The sequence below is a fragment of the Gopherus evgoodei genome, chromosome 5, assembly GCF_007399415.2.
Source record: "Gopherus evgoodei ecotype Sinaloan lineage chromosome 5, rGopEvg1_v1.p, whole genome shotgun sequence".
Lineage (NCBI taxonomy): Eukaryota > Metazoa > Chordata > Testudines > Testudinidae > Gopherus > Gopherus evgoodei.
The window spans coordinates 104,024,098-104,044,688 of record NC_044326.1 but is presented as its reverse complement, the minus strand read 5'-3'; the positions used below and the strand labels follow the sequence as shown (position 1 = coordinate 104,044,688).

General features: G+C 43.3%; 1 long non-coding RNA gene across 3 annotated transcripts in view; it reads left to right on the top strand.

Moving 5' to 3' along the window:
- The window catches only part of LOC115652376, a 32,267-nt gene that overhangs the window by 1,324 nt on the left and 10,352 nt on the right, over positions 1-20,591 (top strand). The window lies entirely within an intron of this gene.

Sequence of the window (20,591 nt, the reverse complement as noted above, 5' to 3'; positions counted from 1 at the left end):
CCATGTATCAGAGGGGTAGCTGTGTTAGTCTGGATCTGTAAAAGCAGCAAAGAGTCCTGTGCCACCTTATAGACTAACAGATGTTTTGGAGCATGAGCTTTCGTGAGTGAATACCCACTTCATCAGATGCATGTAGTGGAAATTTCCAGGGGCAGGTATATATGCAGGCAAGCTACAGATAATGAGGTAGTTCAATCAGGGAGGATGAAGCCCAGTGAGTTTGGAGTGAAGTGCTTGGGAATCATAGCTCAAAGGGCAAAGGCTGTTGCATATTCCTCCCCACATTGAAGGGGAGGCAAACTGGATGATAAATTCATACTGGTTGGGATTTGGACCAGGGCAGGATGGTACAACTCTGGTGTCCTAGGCTGGGAAGCTGGTGGTTATTTTGGCTGTAGCCTCTCTATTGTTGGTTCACATGCAGTGGCTGATCAGAGAGCCAGCATGTAACTGCAGCTGTGTGTGTCCCTATCTGTGTGAGTGCTGGTGGAAGTGTAGGACTGGGAGCGAGTCTGTAGCTTGTCACAGCAGCGCAGTGTGAGAGGGAGCCCAGGCTGGTGGGTCAGAGGGCTCAGTAGTACCCCAGTTCCAGGGGCAGCCAGGACCTGTTATACCCACTACTGTGGCAGTTTGGATGGAATGTCTCCACAGTGCATGCTTTCTCCACTGCTGATTCACCTGATTGCTGGTGCCTGTCAGGTCTGCCAGTTTGGCTACTGAAACAAAAGGTAACAGTGTTAGGTAATAAAGCAAGTCCTCACTCACCTCTCCAGCACCTGAGTTCGTGCGGAGTTGGTATGGGGCACACAATTTTGTCAGAGACCAGACACCAATGCGTTGATCAACGGGCTCAAACTATCCTTAGCTCTCAAAGCTTTAGATTAAGTGTGGCCCCTTTATTAGGGGTGAGCATCAATATTTATACACAGAAGTAAACAAAGTGATTAACAAAAGATAATGGTCATGCATAATCAATCAAGATTTTACAGGAAAAGCAAGTTTAACAAGTAAATGCATAGAGATAAAGGCTAATGGCTACTTGAGAAAGGGGGTGTCATGAGTAGTTTGCAGGTCAGTGCTTTGTTCGATAAAGGGTTCAGAAAGGATTATGCAGAGACGGCCAGTCTGGGTGTGTTTTGGCTCCCCAAAGTTCACCAAAAGTTTAGACCCAACATTCCTCCATTTGTAGCTTTGAGATAACTATTAATCAAAAAGCTACACCCTATTTTAAGATCTCAAGGGCCGCTTGGCAATATCAGCCTGGGCCAATTCGAAGAGAGTAAGGCTTTTAGCTGAAGTGGGAAAAGAATAAACTGACTTACATGAGTTTATGAGGGAGGGGACACACTGAATACAGCAACACAGTATTATAAGGACTACTATGGCCCCAACAACACCCACCAAGAGGTTTTTAACCCACCCAAGTCCGGGCAGCCAATTCCATAAGGCTCCCCACCAATCATAAGGTGGCTGGCCAGAGGAGTAGTTTTTAGCCATTTCCCTTAGGTGTTTGGTACGTTGAAAAGTGTCAGAGTAGGTGTCATTTACAAAAACACAGCATTTTTAATTTATGAGGGCGCAAGTTCCTCCCTGGGCTGCTAACATCATATCTAAAGCCATTCTGTTTTGCAAAGCTAACTGGCGCAGCTGGGACATTTCCCCGGCCTGATTTTCAAATAGGGTTGCAGTTTCATTGGTTAAAGATTCTAATAGTCCCTGTAGACGGATGATAGCACCCTTCAAGCTAGTGTGACCAGCCCACCGCTGCCAGGACAAACCATCACGGAGATTAATAGCTCTGTCAGTTTCACGGATGTTACGAACGTGGGGAAAATGAGGGGGAGTGAGGGAGATGCGAGAAGGCGGTGCTAGCCATGCCAAATAACATGACCCTGCACAATTAGGGGAGAGAAAATAATAAGCCTTGGGCCCGCACACCCAGTATGTTCCATATAATGCGTTTTGGGTATTCCATTTTTCAAAGTAGGAGGTAACCCACCACCCGTTGTACCACTGTTCCCCTGGTAACGCAGAGGGGTCGTTGTGTGAACTGCAGAGGCACAATTTGGTAGTGTTGTCCTCAAAGGGCAGTGTAGTACTGCTTGAGCAGTTGTAGAAGGCAATTGTGTATCCTTTAACAATTAGTTGGACACCCTCGAGATCTGAGCAGGGCTTTTTAAAAACTGACTCTGAAAACCTGCCCCTCCATGAAAAAGTTGAAAAGGTTGGATCGGGGTGAGGGATCCACATATGGGATAAGTGGGATGCGCAAGGCTTGAAGCCAAGATTTTTACTAAAGGCGGTGCCATTAAAATATATGTTGCATTTACTTGTTCCCACAAAAGTTGACCCTTTTTCTTTAACAAAACACAGTGATCCTGTTTGATTGGTTACCCTGAGATATTTGTTAATTGGCACTCCTGTTTTGTCCCATGTAAGATTGGGTTGGACTGGATCTTTTATTCTAGTCGGTGGCATCCAAGTTATATTAGCAGTGGTTAGGGGAATGGGTGTGAAGGGGAGTCCCTGTGCTGCATTTACTGGAAATTGAGTACATACCCAGCAATCACTTCTATTTTCTAAAATATGAGTTTTAACCTCGTGGGAATATCTAATAAAAGCATTATCTTCATAAGCAGAAAATAAACTAAAAAAGCATAAAAAAAACCATACAGTTGTCAGAATAAAGGGTCCTCTCATTTTTTTCGAGTCAATTTAAGTCTAATGTCTGAGAGAGGTAAGCTGGTCCACTGGTCGAAGGCAGTGTCCTCAGTGGTGACAAGAGCTGCTGGTCCGTCACTGTGGTCCACTACGGCTGGCTTGACGTGGGAGTGGTGGATCCAAGATTTGCGTCCTTCCAGGAACACTGCAGTCTGGGTTGTCAAAAGAACCTGGTGGGGTCCAGTAAACCTTGGCTGGAGGGTGTCGTCACGAACGAACTTTTTGGCCCAGACGAAGTCCCCTGGTTGGAACGGGTGGATTTGTTCCTCCAGCGGCACGGTCTGGGAAAACTGCGAGGCTTTCCAAAGGGTACGGAGGCGAGCCTGTAGGGAGAGAAACTGACACGCGGTCATATGATCCCCTCCCAATAGTGAAACATCAGCACGTGGTAGCGCCCCGCCTTTGAAAGGGGGGTGTCCATAGAGCAGTTCAAAGGGGGATAATTCCAATGCGCGGGTTGGGCGAGTACGAAGGTGAAACAGGACCAAGGGAAGTACCTGAGGCCACTTTAATCCTGTTTCCTGACAGTATTTAGCCAATGTAAACTTAAGTTCCCTATTCATACGCTCAACTTTCCCGCTAGACTGGGGGTGGTAGGGTGTATGAAAGGAGTGTGAAATGCCCAGTCCTTGTTCTAAACGGCCAAGGACATGACCAGTAAAGTGAGGTCCGCGATCTGAGTCGAGCACAAGAGGGATGCCAAAACGGGGTACAATGTCTCTAAGGAGAATCTTTGCCACTGTGGCAGCAGTACAATTAGCAGTAGGAAAAGCTTTGACCCAGGAAGTCAGAGGGCAAACCAAAACAAAGAGGTGCTTTTTCCCAAAAGCCTTTGGCATATCTGCAAAATCAATTTGAAGATGTTGAAATGGAGCAGCAGGCGGAGGTCTTCCACCCTTAATTTTGTTAAGAGGCGGAGCAGGTCCATTACGCTGACATGTGCTGCGTGCTTTCACTATTGATAGGCAATAGGGTTGAATGCCTGGAGCATACCAAAAGCGAGCGATAGTGTCCACGAGGGCGTGCGTGCCGTAGTGACCCCCTTTATCATGGTGCCAGCGAACTGCCACGGGGTATGTGGAGCGAGGGAGGCAGGCTCGGCCATCTGGCATAAGCCAGGTCCCTTTGACCAGAGTGGCCCCGAGGCTTTCCCACGATTGTAGTTCAGCAGCGGGTACTGGTACGGGGTGCGGTGGAGTAAAGGAGGAGGTTGCAATAGCCAATGTGGGCATGGCTAAAGGTAAGGTGGCAGCCTTCTTGGCGGAGGCGACAGCCAGGGCATTCCCACGGGTAACGGGGCTACTATCTTTAGTATGGGCCCGGCAGTGAACTAGAGCCAGGACAGAGGGTTTTTGGAGGGCGTTCAAAAGCTTGTGGATGAGGGGGAGGTGCTGAATGGGTTTACCGGCAGCTGTCTGGAAACCTCGAAACTTCCAGAGGTGGATATGACAATGCACAACTCCAAAAGCATATTTGCTATCAGTAAAAATGGTAACGGTCTTACCAGCGGCCAACTGGCAAGCTCGGGCCAGGGCATAGAGTTCAGCGGCTTGCGCTCCCCAGTTGCCTGGCAGTGAGGCGGCCTCTTGAATGTCCCATTCAGAGGTGACAGCATAACCTGTGAAACGCTTGCCATCAACATAGAAGGAGCTTCCGTCCGAGAAGAGGATGCAATCGGGATTGTCCAGTGGCACGTTAAACAGGTTGTCCCTTATCTGTAAGATGCTGGAAACTACTTCCACACAGTCGTGCTGATCCTGGAGGACTGGCAGGTCAGGAAGCAAGGTAGCTGGATTAAGGGGTCCACACCTTTTAAAAATTAGGTTAGTCTTTTCTAAGAGTTCGGCCTCTAGCTGTTGCTGACGATGGGCCGAAAAGACTTGGGTTGTGCCCCTACGCAGAAGGGCTGACAAGGCATGAGAGGTCCAAACCGTGGTAAAATGACCCAGGGTTAGGCTCTTTGCCTTTGTGATCAGCAGGGCAGCTGCTGCCAGAGTCCGGGTGCAGGATGGGGTTCCCTGAGCGACAGGGTCGATTTGCTGAGAGTATAAAGCAAGCGGGAAATGGTGGGGCCCGCTCAGCTGGGTAAGGACACCACTAGCAATTCCGCCCCTCTCGTGGACAAAAAGGTGAAAGGGTTTGCTGTAATTGGGGGGGCGGAGAGACATGGAGGAGGCCACACTGTCCTTGAGTAACTGAAAGGCTTGAATAGTGTCCGGGGACCACTGCAAAGGATCAGGAGCAAGGTTAGCAGTGAGTCGGTGGAGCGGTTTGCTTAACTCCCCGCAGGATGGCAACCAGGGGCGACAGAAGCCAATTAATCCTAAGAAACCTCGAAGTTGTTTCTTGGTGTTTGGTAGAGGGCAGTTTTGAATAGTCTTTATGCGGGCTGGGTCCATCTGTCTTCCCTCTGGGGTTAACAGGCAGCCCAGATATCGGACCTTCTGTGAGACCCACTGAATCTTTTTAGGGTCTACCTTGTGGCCTCTGGTGTGTAGGTATAATAAAAGTGCCTTACCATCGATGCGGAGGGCAGCTTCTTTGCGATTACCTAATAGGATGTCATCTATGTATAGGACCAATGTGGATCCCTGCGGACTGGTGAAACCTTCCAAGTCGTGGCGGAGGCACTGGCTGAAAATCGTGGGGCTGTCTCTGTAGCCTTGAGGAAGTCGTTGCCAGACATAACTTTGTCCCTCCCAGGTGAAACCAAAGAGATACTGAGAGTCTGGGTGCACAGGAATGCTGAAAAAAGCTGATTTTAAGTCAATAACAGTGAACCACTCAGCATCCCAGGGGATTTGGCTGATGATAGTAGCTGGGTCAGGAACTACTGCATGAAGAGGGACCACATACTGATTAACAACTCGTAGATCCTGTACAAAGCGCCAATGAACAGGGTCTCCGTCCTTTTTAGGAGGCTTTTTGACAGGCAGTATAGGGGTGTTACAGGGAGTGCGCTGAGGGCGGACTAGCTTTTGTGCAATGAATCCCTCGATAATGGGCCGGATGCCCTCCCGGGCTTCCAGCGACAGGGGGTATTGAGGGACTGACGGGGGGGTTAAGGAAGGCTTTACCTGAATCCTTACGGGCTCTGCCGAAAGGAGCAGGCCAACATCAGTGTCAGAAATTCCCCAGAGGGTTGAAGGCAAGTCAGTGAGGTCAGGGGAGAGAGAGGGGGGTTTTTCCCAATTACCCTGAGTAGGGGCCGAATCTCCTAACACTGTCATCAATAATCCTACCCCTTCAGGAGTGCAGGTTAAAGTAGCCTCAAGCTTACAGAGTAAATCCCGGCCCATCAAAGGGATCGGACAAGCTGGGGAAAAAAGAAAACGGTGAGGAAAACATTTATCAGCATAAACAACATTCAAAGGCAAAGTGAGTTCCAGAGACTGTGGGTTGCCCTCCACCCCAGTCGCAGTTTTAACCTCAGAGGATAGCCAAGGAGAGGGGGCATGATTTAAAAGAGAGAAAGTAGCCCCAGTATCAATGAGGAAAGAGACAGGCAGTCCCTGGACTGAAAGGGTTAAACGAGGCTCTTTGCTGGGAGGGGAGAAAGTGAGAAAGGAGCCGGCTAAAGACATTAAGGAAATAAGACCATCACATTGTTTGCCTTCGCCCCCGGGGTACCGTCATTGAGGAGGCTGAGTTTGCTGCGGCTGCTGCTGTTTCCCGTAGTTGATCCAGGCCTGGGGAATGGGCTGAGCTGGTGGTGCAGGGGTGTATTCCTCACTTGTGTATGCATCTGCGGATGCAACCAGACCCTCTGGGCGTCCCCAGGGGCATTCACGTTTAAAGTGACCAGGCTGTCCGCACTGAAAACAATTTCCTGATGGCTGGGGTCGCCAGGACCCTCTTCCCCGAGCACCCTGGAATCCCCTGCCACGGCCACGGCCTTTGCCTCGAACACCGCCGTGAAAAGCTAAAGCCATCAGCTTATATTCTTCCTTTTTCTCTTTCTTTTTACTACTTTCCCTTTCTTTCTCCCAGGCAAAATCAGCTACGTCCAACACTGAAGTGACTGACTCACCTCCCCAACCAGGGCGAAACTTTAAGAAGTAATCCCTTACAGGGGGCACCGACTGATTCACAAAAAATGAAATAAGAGTAGGGTGGTCTGCTTCTCTCTCAGGATCCATCTGAGTGAACATTCGGGCCCCCTCCAATAGCCTCGACCAGAACTTTCTGGGCGGCTCATCAGATTCCTGCCGAATATGCATGAACTTAGCCTGATTAGGCGAGCGGCGAGCCATTTCCTTGAGTCTCTCTAACAATCGCTCTCGATCTGTTCGCAGCTGAGTCAGCCTTGGCTGAGTCCAGTCTAGGGGATTCCAGCCAGCGGCCAGATCCCGCCTATCCATCCAAGTACGATTAACTGCATTGCTATCTCCCCATGTCCTTTCTGCCATCCACAATCTACTACCTTCCTCTCCGGTCAAAACTCTACTTAACAACTGATCCACATCCGTATAAGTAGGATTATAACTTAAAAACAATCTTTCTAGAAGTTCTATGATCTTTCGGGGATTTTCCCCAAAAGACCCTGACAACTGTCCCCACTCTTTCAAGTCCCATTCTAGCCATCCTTTATATTCCACAATATTAGCATGTTGTAACCGTCCATCATTGCCCATATAAGGTTGATCGTGCACCTGTAAAGGCATCTCTCTAACTATACTTTTAAGAGATTTGACGGGGACATCCTCTGAGCTATCCTCGGGGGGGGGCATGCACCCTGCCGTACCTGCTTGGACATTAGCCTAGTAACTACTCCTCCTGAGGTTTGCCCCTCCATTTCCTCCTCATCCTTCTGCAGAAATTCCAATCTGGTATCCTGCAGATTCCCCTCTGCTACAAGGAGAGAGTCCCCCTGCGGAGGAATAGGGGCAGGTGCAGAGGGGACCAGCTGACGAGTCAAAACACGCCGTGGTCTACACCCTTCATCGAAATAACCTGGAGGGGGTTCACTCTCGGGAGAGTACCTGACTGCCATAATTTTTAAAGATTTCCACAGCTCTGCTGCTGTGTCCCAACAAAACCAGTAACATAACTGTCCCGGATGGTCTTTTTCGATCTGGCTCTTTACTCCTCTTAAGGCAGCCTGTTCGAAAGAGCCATACGAAGGCCACCTTATCTCCGGGTCGGCCAATACCGCGGTATACCCAGTCCAATTCCTTACACATAGTGTGTACAACTTCTTCCTAGACGTTCCTGTCTGTACTGGGAGTTTCCCTTCGTTCCATAACTTATTTACAATCCCCAACGGACTCTCAAGAGGCACGCTAGTCCCTTGACCCATGGTGTCTGACAGGAGCCCTCCAACTGGCGTTTACCCTGCTGTCCAATACACGACCCCTCAATATTGAATTGGCTGGGAGAAATCTCCTGTGGCGCCTTGCCAATTCATATATGAGTGGTCTGACCACTGGACAGAGGTACCGCACCAGAAGGAATCCCGGACGAGCCCCCAAATTGTTAGGTAATAAAGCAAGTCCTCACTCACCTCTCCAGCACCCGAGTTCGTGCGGAGTTGGTATGGGGCACACAATTTTGTCAGAGACCAGACACCAATGCGTTGATCAACGGGCTCACACTATCCTTAGCTCTCAAAGCTTTAGATTAAGTGTGGCCCCTTTATTAGGGGTGAGCATCAATATTTATACACAGAAGTAAACAAAGTGATTAACAAAAGATAATGGTCATGCATAATCAATCAAGATTTTACAGGAAAAGCAAGTTTAACAAGTAAATGCATAGAGATAAAGGCTAATGGCTACTTGAGAAAGGGGGTGTCATGAGTAGTTTGCAGGTCAGTGCTTTGTTCGATAAAGGGTTCAGAAAGGATTATGCAGAGACGGCCAGTCTGGGTGTGTTTTGGCTCCCCAAAGTTCACCAAAAGTTTAGACCCAACAACAGCAACAATGCTTTAATCTGCTGATGCCCGCTTCATATCAAAGTGTGCCTGACTGTAAATTTATGTGTGCAGTAATAGCTAAATGGATACAGTTTGGTTACAAATTGGCCCAGTGGTGGTTTTTCTTTCTTCTAGCTCTCAGGCATCAGCATGTTCTTCTCTATTATAGTCCCTGGCTTCTGTTCCCTCCAGCTGGCTTTCCACATATTTTAATTGGATTCTCTGGCTGTATAGTTTAGGAATAAAGGGAAAAAGCAAATGCACTGTATTGACCAGTTGGACTAGGAGAAATGACACTTTTGTTATCAAGCTTTCCATATTTCTGCTCTAGTTGATTGGGTACACTTTAACACGGAAAAACATTGGGTCCAACTGGAACAAATTATATGCCTAAAACCAACAATCAGTAAGTTGCCTTTAGTCACTGAAGCTGTCTGACTGCTTGGATTCTTTAATCACCCTATAGCAAAAGCAAAATCACAAGTGTGGGGTAAGATGTCATCTCATACAAACTTAGCTCCTTTACATCCCCAATGACTCCCATGGCAACTAACTGTATTTTGGTGATGAAGAAATCCCTCTCATGTTGTCTCAATACAATTGCCTTGAGACTTTATTATTTATATGACCATTTTGGTGTATTTACGAACTGATTTAGACCTTCTGTTATCATAATCCCATACAGCTCTAAATTGTATTTTCTTGATTTGTCTCAAAGATTACTTTAACTGCTGATCCACGGCAGGTCATAAGATATCCTTTATCCTCCTTGGCTTTTCTCATAATTACTTTTTTCTGTTGGAAATAGTATATTACAATTATGTTCCTTGGGCAGTTGCCAACTCTAGGGAGAAAGGAAAAAGGTCTCCATGCACCATATCTATCACCACTTCTGTGAAATAATTCCTAAAAGGTCTTTTGGCATTAGTAGAAGAGGATTTCTCATTTTCTAAATGTTCTGGAACTTTTTGTGGTCTTTTGTTCCATGTCTACATGTTCAGCATCACATCAGAGTTTGCTCCAGTTCCCGATGTACTTACCTTTTCTTCCTGATTAGCTGCTTTTCTTTATAGACAGTAATTATGTGTGTGTATCTGTTCTTCTGTTTGAAATTTCAACAAAAGTTCATTAGTATTGACCTTGGTGGCTAACATAACTTTTTTTCCTTTTCCATCTACTTTGGTTTAGATAATGCATGGTAGCTCAATGTCAACCCAAAATGTTTTAGCAGGAGCTGAAAAGATGGATCTGGTTCCAAGGATAAGTGGTCTGTACAATGAAACTTCTCTTCCCTAGGAAAAGAAAACCCTTGCATCTTACTGGCCAACTGCAGCTCTCAGGCTTTGTACATCCAGCTGGAAAAGCAAGTCATCTCATTGGCAGGATAGCCTTATTGCTGCTTCTTTCCCTGTAGTTTTCATGGCTTTTAGATCCAGTTCTTTCCAGGCTTAGAAGAGAGAGATCCTCTTTCTATTGAGGCAGCCAGCAGTCTAAAACTTGCTATTCTTCCTTTTATTTCTTGTTCCACTCCTGAAGTCTCCTTAAGATTTTACAGTGCTGCTCACCACCATAGTCTCTAAATATCTTCCAAGCTCAACATTTATGGCAGGCGTTGAAGATGTTCTGTCTGAAGGTTACGCTTTTAATCCCTCCTTGCTCTGACTGGAGTTTATACACCACGTCACAGATACCAATTTGTCTTCTTCACTGGACTGAGACAGTTCCTCCTGGCATGGCAAAATTCTCACTTCTTTTTCTCTTAGGTGTGACTGTTAGTCTTCCACTAAGCAACTTTGTGGGGTGTTGGGGTGCAAGTTTGGGTAGTTGATGAAAACAGATTTTGTTGCTGCTTTTCCTGAGTACAGAGTAGGCTGCCATTCCTGCTGGGTAACTTCGCTATTCCCCTCATTTAATATCTTTTTTTAATATTTAGCAATTTAAATAATTGTTACTATACATGAGTTTTCTGTTCACCTCTGGTCCCACAGCTTTCATCCAGAGGTTCTTCTGGTTTCAGTACTGGCTTCTTCTGCCACTGACTCTTCTCTCATCGAGGTGTGCCTCTTCCAGATCTGTATCTACAGCATAGATGACCATATTTCCCTAAACTGAAAATGGGACACTGGATAAGAGATGGTGAGTGCTCAGGGGAGTTTACTTGCAGTTTCATATATTTTATACATGGTTTTATTTTACTTAAAACTCATTAGTTACTGGCACTGTTCCTTGTCTTGCTGCTGTTCAGGGTGTGAAGCTGCTTGATACCAGTTGTATTTCTCTGATGATGCTATTTTTCTGAGAATTTGCTTACCTTTCAGCACCTTGTCGTATAATGCAGTATAGTCTAGAGAAAAGTTAACTCGCTCAGACAAGACAGCCTTCATGGTGGAGACATTCAGACACGATTTTTTCAGTAGACCACACACCATTCATAATTGAAAAGACACGTTCAACAGATGCTGTCTTACCTGGCAGGTACAGCACAAATTCTGCAGCCTTGGCTAGATTTATGTATTGTACTGCATTACGGTCCATCTCTCAAACTCTTCTGCCACCTTTCAGTGATGGGTGTTCTTTGATGGTTCCAGTCTGAAAGACAACAAGAGACAATTGATTTTGTGCTTCTATACAGCCTTTTGTCAAGTTGGTCATTGCATTCTATATTGAACCTTACAGTAAGGAAGGCCCAGACTCTGAGGTAGTGCAGAAGTAAGGATGGGAATACCAGGTCACCCTTACTTTTCTGCTCTGCCTTGCAGCCAAGTAGGGCTGCTGGCCAGGGGGTCATCTCTGAAAGCAGTGATGCCTGCTAGCAGAAAATTTCTCTGCTGCTACTGGCAGGCATCATTGCCTTCAGACCTAACCTCGCCTCTGGCAGCAGCCACAGCTCTCCACTTTGTCACCGTACTCTTGGTGCATCCTGCTCAAAAACCAGTGGCTGCGGTCACTGAACTCAGAAAGGAGTGCACCATTCTAATGTGTGCAGCGCACTCATTTTACCAGAACACTAGGCTGCTTGGGAAGGGATTATACCTCTCTGAGGCACAATCCTTTAAGTAAATTCCTCACTATCATGTGATGCAAGCAGTGGACAACTGTCCCAGTTTGACCCAGACATAAGAACTACCTGTAGTGTCCAGCTGGAGAGTGGGGGCTGCTGCCCGGAGGGACAGGTTTGAAAGCAGTGCTGCCTGCCAGCAGCAAATTTCTCCCATCAAGCTGCTAGTGGGTAGCACTGCCTTCAGAACTGACTCCCAGGCAGCAGCTGCCGCTCTCCGCTCAGCCTTGCAGCTGGAGAGCGGGGGCTGCTGCCTAGGGGGACATCTCTGAAAGCAGCGCTGCCTGAACAAATCAGGGACAAGTGCCTCGTTTTAGTAAAAAAATAGGGGTGACCAGAAGAGAGCTGAAAAGAGACTGTCCCAGCCAAAACAGGACATATGGTCACCCTAAGCATGGCAGGTTTAGCTATTGTGCATTGAAGTGTTATGAAAATACTTAAAATAGGTCAGGAGTTGTCAGTGTGCAATAGAAATAAAATGTGAAAAATGCATGAAATTGGCTTTCTTTTTAGTAAATGTATTGTTTCTCGGGAAGTAGATGGCATCAGTATTAAGTCACTTTTGGCTAGAGTAAAGCACAGAAAGTGTGACAGTCCACCAGTGTCTGGGCATTTCTGTGTTACAAGTGAAGGTCCTGTACTCAGCCATCACAAGTTACATAAATAATTGATAGAACATTTTACTCTTGAAATAAGTGCCAAGAAAATAGTTTTTGTGAAATTCTGAACTTCTTGACATGTCTTATATTACTGGTACAGTTTGGCTCACTTCAGTTTCTTTCTTGTTGATGTAGTTTGTTTTTAAAAGGTTCCCTTTGTAGTTTTGTATCTAGTATTGGATTTACAGGATATACACTGGCACTTAATATCAACAATCAAAATACTTTAAACAATTATTTCTGTTTTGGTTGGCTACAGCCATCTTTAATAATGTAAACCATGGGCTAGTATTATAACTAATTTAATCCAGTGCTCTTTCACCTACAGTTTTACATATCCAAAGATTAATTATATGCTTCAGATAAGTACTGTAAAATCGTAGGGGGAAAAAAGGGAACGTCAAGTAATTGTTGAGAGCTATTAGGACACCCTAGGCTTCTTTCTTCCTCTCCCAATAACTCTCATGAGAGGAATCAGACATGGTTGTTTGAAGTTCAGTTTTTTTCTTGACAAAGATCCCCTAAAACCTGAATGCTCAGTGATGCAAACTGGAAAAAAATCATCTGGAAATTTAAGTCCATTTCTTTTTAGTGGAGTTTTTTAAATTAAAAATCAAAATGTATAAACCTGTAGGATTTTTTTTAAGGTTTACTTTTCATTTTGAATAATGTAAATAGTACTCCATGTGTTTTGTAAACTGTACTTATTCAGATGACTCTTTCTTGGAAGAAGAAACTGATTTGGGGCTTGCTACAGCCCCATCAAAGTCAATGGGAAAACACCCACTGACTTGAATGGAGCAGATCAAGTCCTTACTTCATATAAGATAATTTTCTTACTAATTTTGAAGAATTTAGTAATTATTATGGAACAACGATTGGCTAATTTCATTACAAAGACCCTGACTATTTCAAAATTATATTTATGCAAATAAATTAGGAGGAATTTTTATGCTAGCTTTGCATCTGGATTACCAGAAGATGGCACTGTTTACATATGAAATCGGTGCCTTTTTGTTTAGCTCATGAAATAGATTTATTTCAGGAATCTTCAAGGGCTTTAAAAATATTTAATTCAAACCCAGTTTTAGGTAGATTTTTTGCCAATTTTAAAAACATAAGAATGTCAAGGAGACATTTAATTTAAAATTGGAAACTAAAAATTCATCCCAAGGGAAATAATCTACTTTTAGACTTTATACCTGTTTAACCGTTTGTTTCATACACAACATCTAACATTACTTTTTTCCACAAGGAAATATTTTTCAATAGTATAAATTGTTGTCACTCTAATTTCCATAAAACTTATAAAATAGTTATGAAGTTCTTCCCCTGCATTCAAATTTACTTGATTTTGTAAAATGAATTTACTGCTTCAGATAGGGGTCAACACTCTATCCATTTAACAAGTACACCATGAACTTCGCTCACAGTCTGTCTTTTTCGGTAAGGGCAAGAGCCTAGATCAGTGTACAAGCCCATTCTTTCTATGGTCTCCTTTGCGACTACTAACAAGAATGCAAGTATCATGTGTGATACTGGCTTTTACAATTTTATAAACTTTTCAAAGTATTCCAGAACTCCAAGTGTTGACCTTTGGGTAAATGTTTTTCACTATATACATTATAGAAAAGTAACGTGCAAATTTCGTGTAGTGCACAAGAAAAAGGCAGAGTTTTGCAAACTGAGGATAAAGTGGCGCAAATTATATCAAAATGCCTGTTATATTATTGCAGGTTTATTCAGTTGTTAGCATAAGATCTTTGTTGGGTCACCATTTCCTGTTTAGTTTGTGCATTTAATGAAGTATGAATTATATGATATAAAATAAATGCTGCCTATATTATTTAAATAATATTTCTTTCAGCACTTGTGTTTTACAGAGAACGATAAGGGGAAAGGCAGTTCTGTTTGTGATGGATGAAAATATAAAGCAGTTTAATGATGCTAAAAAATGCTATTCCATGTTAGCCTAATGACGGTTAGTTAATGAACTGTATGCAAAAGATGTTGGATTTTTATTTTAAACCTTGGTTTCTATCACACTAAAACCAAGTTACACGTTGGCAGTTCTGAAGAGAACTGTCAGCTAGTACAGGAATCATATTTCAGAGTCTGGAAAAGCAAAACATTAATGGGCTTTTCTAAATTGACAAGATTGCAGTGTTGTATGATGTCGTGTCACAGTGGTAATGGGTAATGTTACATCCTTTAGACCAAGGTTCTTTAATAACCACAATTAAACAGCTGAAAAGGTTGTAAATAGGGTGCTAATCTTCATGTTGGCTCCCAAGGTAATCTCAGGATAGAAGTTTTCTTATTTTTATATTAAAATAAGATTGGGCTGCTCTGAAATCATTTAGGCATGACAATTTGGTGTGTTTCAATCTAACATTTAATTCAAAATTGCTCAGAACTTTTCAGAAGAATGCTAGAAATCGAAATGTCCAGACAGACCATATGATGAGATGGTTAGTATACCTGTTCTGTTGTTAAATACCAACAGAGTGGGAAGGAGAAGAGAGGCTATGTATGCTAAGTATGTTTTAATTAATATATTGCCTTTTGGGTGAGGCATTTTCTTGTGCTTAACATTTTATTGCCACTTAAATTTTAATCTGTTACTTCTGATACATAATCATGATGGGCTTGTTGAAGTAAGATGATCCTTGATCCTTCCCCAACTCATTGATAGTACTCCCTGTGATGCTGGCAGATCAGGTGCCAGCTCATGCCAAGGCCCCTAGGCCTCAACTGAACACTGACAATCCATAGCTGGAAATTAGTCTGGCTCATCTATGTGTTAGCATTGTTAAATAGATATTAGGTTTATAAAAATGTGTTTAGTGTTTAGACTTTATAAAATGCTTGTAGGATGCTTCATGTAGTAATCTCACTGATAACATCTGTACCTCATGTTGTTAGTTTATACTGAGTGTTGGCACTGTAAAACTTTTTGTAATTGTGTAAGTCATCAAACAGGTCATCAGATGTGAAATGCTGTCTTTCTACAGAAGGTATTAGGTCCCACCCACCACGAAGGCCCACTAAAGGCAAATGAACCATTGTGAAATATCAAAGAATAAAAGGAGATGTACATGTGGTCTTGTCCCATCAATTTGAAACCATGAGGAAAGGGAAATAAAAATCCCTGACAGGAAGAAACTGGATCTCTATGCTGCTTGGAGTTTGGGATGGCAAAATTTCTAAGCATCAGCAAGAGATCCCCAGCTGCTTATCTTGGGTTATCTCTAGGGGGGACTATAGAGCTTGCATATTACAGCAGCTTCTATTACCTTTTGGAACCTAAGACCGTAACTCATAAGAACATAAGAATGGCTCTACTGGGTCAGACCAAAGATCCATCTTGCCCAATATCCTGTCTTCTGACAGTGGCCAGTGCCAGGTGCCCCAGAGGGAATGAACAGAACAAGTAATCATCAGGTGATCCATCCTCTGTTGCTCATCCCCAGCTTCTGGCAAACAAAAGCTAGGGACACCATCCCTGCCCATCCTGGCTAATAGCCTTTGATGGACCTATCCTCCATGAATTTATCTAGTTTTTTTTTGAACCCTGTTATGGTCTTGGCCATCACAACATCCTCTGGCAAGGAGTTCCACAGGTTGACTGTGCATTGTGTGAAGAAATACTTCCTTTTATTTGTTTTAAACCTGTTGCCTATTAATTTCATTTGATGACCCTAGTTCTTCTGTTATGAGGAGTAATTAACAACCCTTCCTTATCTATTTTCTCTATACCAGTCCTGATTTTATAGACCTCAGTCGTATCTCCTCTTATCCATCTCTTTTCCAAGATGAAAAGTCCCAGTCTTATTAATCTCTCCTCATACGGAAGCCGTTCCATACCCCGTTCATTTTTGTTGCCCTTTTCTGAACCTTTTCCAAATCCAATGTATCTTTTTTTGAGATGGGGCAACCACTCATTTGTGTCTGTATGTTTACTTGCTTTAACCTTGTAAAAAACTTTTTTCTTTTTTTTTAGTTAATTTATTTATAGGATTGGCCACAAGCACTGTCTTTGGTGTGTAGGGTCTAAGGTGCAATTGAACTTGGGTAAGTGACTGGTCCTTTGGGACTAGGAGTAACCTGAATATTGAGGGACTATCTATCACAAAAGCAAGCTTGTCTGGGTGGCAAGATAGACAGAAGTGCCAAGGGGACTGTCTGCGACTCCATGTTAAGGCTGTTGCAGTGCTTGAGAAGTTCACACTTGATACTTTGGTGAATTCTAAGTATAGAACTCACACAGAGTTTGGGGTTTGTGCCCTGCTTCTTAACAATATGTCCCGGGGTTGGTACTCATGCTCCTGAGCCGCTTCAGGCAGCTTGACACTCCCAGTGACTCTAGAAGGACTAAGATTGGAACTTGCATGAGATAGCCACATCTAGATAATATATGTTACTGGTGCTATATAAATAACTAGCATGTAGATGAATGGGTGGTACAAAATATATCACAAAAAAATCTGGAAGCAAAAATTGGGTGTAACTCCACAGTTCTCACCTACAAAGTAAAGTGTTAGAGAAAGAGAGAGAGAAGAAAGCTTTTTGGTGCAAACACAATCTCAGAATATTTGTTCTTTTCCCTAGACCTTTGATACCAGGTCTGTGCTAGTGAACAGTAAAACCACGCTGTTTTTGTTTTGTAAGTCTTTGTTTTGAATTGTTATAGCCTGCATCTTATTAACCAAAATAGATTTTTCCAGGCTGGATCTACAGTCACACACACATCATGTGCCCTGTTCTTAGAATAATACACCCTTAACATATAGAATCAAACTGAGAAAACAAGGAAAGAGTAATATATAGATATGTCCATTTCAGTCTGGAAAGAGCAGTAAGTTTGGAGAGCATAATTTATTCAGGAACTGAATCCCTTTTCATGTTCTAGACAGATGATTTGAGTTGGAGAGTGGTTAATACAATAAACTTCTATTGTAAAATGCTGAGAAATGCCAACTAGAATTCTAAATGGGATATGCTGCAAGAGCTATACCCCCATGACATAGAGGAAATACCAGAGAACTTTTTATGAAAGAAAGAGATCTTTTTTCCCATCCCATTTTCTCTGTACATGTGGCCCTCTTCTAAATATTTTGTAACGACTCTGCAAGTAATGTATTACTTGGGCTAATTTCAAAGCAACCTCCTGAAATGACTAACAACAAGGAATGAGACACAGACACTCCGTATAAGTTAAAGCGAGTGGATGCAACATTATTAACATGTTAATGACAACAAACAGATGTGCTTGTGTAACCATAATCCTACCGCTATTATAACAGAACTGGGATTGCAGACAATGGCCTTGAAGGCTCCATGGCTTCACCTCCATGTATGAACTGTTCTACAATCTACCTCCACAGCTGAGATCCCTACTACCCTCTCCTTGTGTGATGGTTAAGGATACAGGTGAGGGGTTCCTCAATCTTTGACAGACAGGAAAGCTGTCTCCTTGCTGTGCAAATATACTGGGTCCAGGTCAATGCCACCACTCCAAGACTGGGCACGTGCTGATTAGAAACCAGCAACTAAGATGAATGTTTCCCTCCCACCGTCTGTATAGTCAAATTGCTGCAACTATGAGGCAAATCCCCTGGAACATCTGCAAAATCAGGGCCAAATCCTGTTTAACATGAATAACCAGATTAAATCCATACAAAATCCTAGATTCTCTTCACACAAATGTATGAGACAACAACCTGGGCTGTGCCAGAAGAGAATGCATTGGGGCATGAGTTGTCCAAGAACAGACCTGTTTTGCTGTGGCAGGACACTTGCATGGTTTGCACTCAGAGTCCAACCAAACAGTGTGCTTGTTGTCCAATGGATTATGCTGTGGTTGCATGTCCATACACGCAGGTTTGGGATGTGGGCTCATCCTTCTTTGTAAGGATGACAGAGACAAATATTATCACCTCAGTAACAAATATGGCTGCTAAAATTAATGTAAACCAGAGGTAGGAGTGTGGAGTTCACATCTGACCAAAAGCAATTTGATTACCATCGGTCTGCTGATTGAATCAATTATGCATCAAGTCCCTGGAGAAGAGGATGGTTGGTTAGCCTGCCAGTATTCTTTGCTCATCCTCAGTGTCTTGGGGAATACAGACTGACCATAAGAGCCTGGTGCAATTTAGCACCAACCACCTTTCCTCATTTTATGAATTCTGTCTATATCAGCATATGTGTTACACTTGCATTATGACCAGCACTCAGTACCCACTGTGGCACTGGCCAGGGTCTTGCATCCATTCTGTCCTTACAGTAATTTGAGGAGCTTTGCAGGCATTTTTCTACTTAATTTGCCTTCCAATCCTGTTTACTGCTCCCAATCTCTGTGTATCATGTGGACCTCTTTGCTTGTTATGTGGCTGGGTGAGCAGGAGTGATGGCAGGGTTGGCCTGGCCATTTTTTTGGGTTGCTCAGGTCAGATGTTCTGGGACTATGAGCTGAGTTGCACTGATCTAACTCAGGCAGAGACAGACTTTGGGATCGTGGGAAATAATTGACAATTTTGACCAGTATTCTCTATCTTCCATCCTGCCCTGTCCCTCTCAGTGCAGTTTTGCTGCATCATGGAATCTAGCCCTATATAACTAGCAACTTCTTAATTTTACAGGAATACTTTGTCATATTTTTCTGCTGTGTCGGTTAATAGTGGAAGAAAGCTTAGGAAACATAGGGGTTATCTGGATTGTTATGACAGGAAGTGCATATGTTTGAGAATATGGTCAAGAAATATTTGGTTTACATCAGTAACTTGAAAGTGAGAAAAGATGCTGTCTTTGTGTAAGGAAAACTCCTATGTGCTGAATGAGTTGGTGTGCTGTGGAGGGGATGGGGGCACAAATCAAGCTCACAAAACTCAGTTGCAACTTTAACTATGGAGTTACATCAGAATTCATCCTGCAGCTCACAGGGAAAGTAAAGAACAAATCTTTTTAAGTTCCTCTATATTTTTAATGGCAATGTACAAGTGATAAGAGACAGAACACAAGTGATAAGAGACAGGAACTTAAGGCATAAATAATACTTGGTGCTATATGCAGAATTTTCTTTTAAGTTTTAGTTCTTGACACATTTCCAGTTTTTCATGCTGTAAGAAAACTTGGGAAGGCTCTTTTTGGATTTTCTTTTTCCTTTGAAGACCAAAAAAGGCAATTAAAGATAATCAGTGGGCCCTTTTGCAAGGTAGCCAAGAAAAAATAAACGAAGAAGGGGCTTACTGGGACAATTTGATTACCACCACTTCATTGTTAAGTCATAACTCGGCCTTGGAGAACAGTCTACTGAAACTTGTTGCATAATAGTCAGTGCTGCCAATGTTGTTAGGAGGGAAAATTCTTCAATCTTGTCTAATCTTTTGAAAGTTCATACTAGTTACCAGCAACTTCTCTCTGCAATGATGGCATCATCCAAGCCTCCTGATGAGATGTTGCCAGAAGGAAAAAATTGAAACCAGATGGGTCAGTAATGTGAGAAGCAGTTTGACATTAATTGTTCACCCATTTCTCCCCTTCTTTGAAATCTAATTTGAGTAAAAATATGGCATTATTTTTCTTGGTGGTGATTTTTGTTTTCAAAATAGCCAAGCTGGTGGGCGAATGGAATCACTTTGTTCAAGGGTAGATATTTACACCAAACTCTTCAAGGTTAAGATCACTCTTAATACCAAGGAAAATTGGGCTATCTAAAGCAATATTGTACCTCATTTGTAGTTATTCTGACTGATTTGCCATGATTAGTTCCTTTAAGTGTCCTAAATATGTTAAAGACAGTGTTTGGGGGTTCGGGCGGGGGAGGCAACAAAACAAAACAGCAGCCTGAGGCAATGACATACAGATTAGCTGTTTCCCTGACCTTGGCATGCACTGTAGAACAGAGCAGAACAAAAAGGGATCATAAATTGATCCATGTGGTATTGCTGTTACATTGCATTTCTGCAACAATTTCAGTAATTGCAATGTGATGATCTACTGTAGTATGACAGAAAAACTGTACAGACTATCTGCTTAACAAGAGAAAATAATTCAGTAAGCACTACCTATCCCATTTAGGGGTTGTCTCGTTGATTTGTGCTCGCTCCCAACACCTGTATCTGTTTGTTGCATCCATCTGCTGTCTCACTTTATATTTCAATTGTAAGCTTTTGGGCGCAGGGACCATCTATTTATTATTTGTTTGTACAGTGCCTAGTAAAGTGGAGCCCTGATC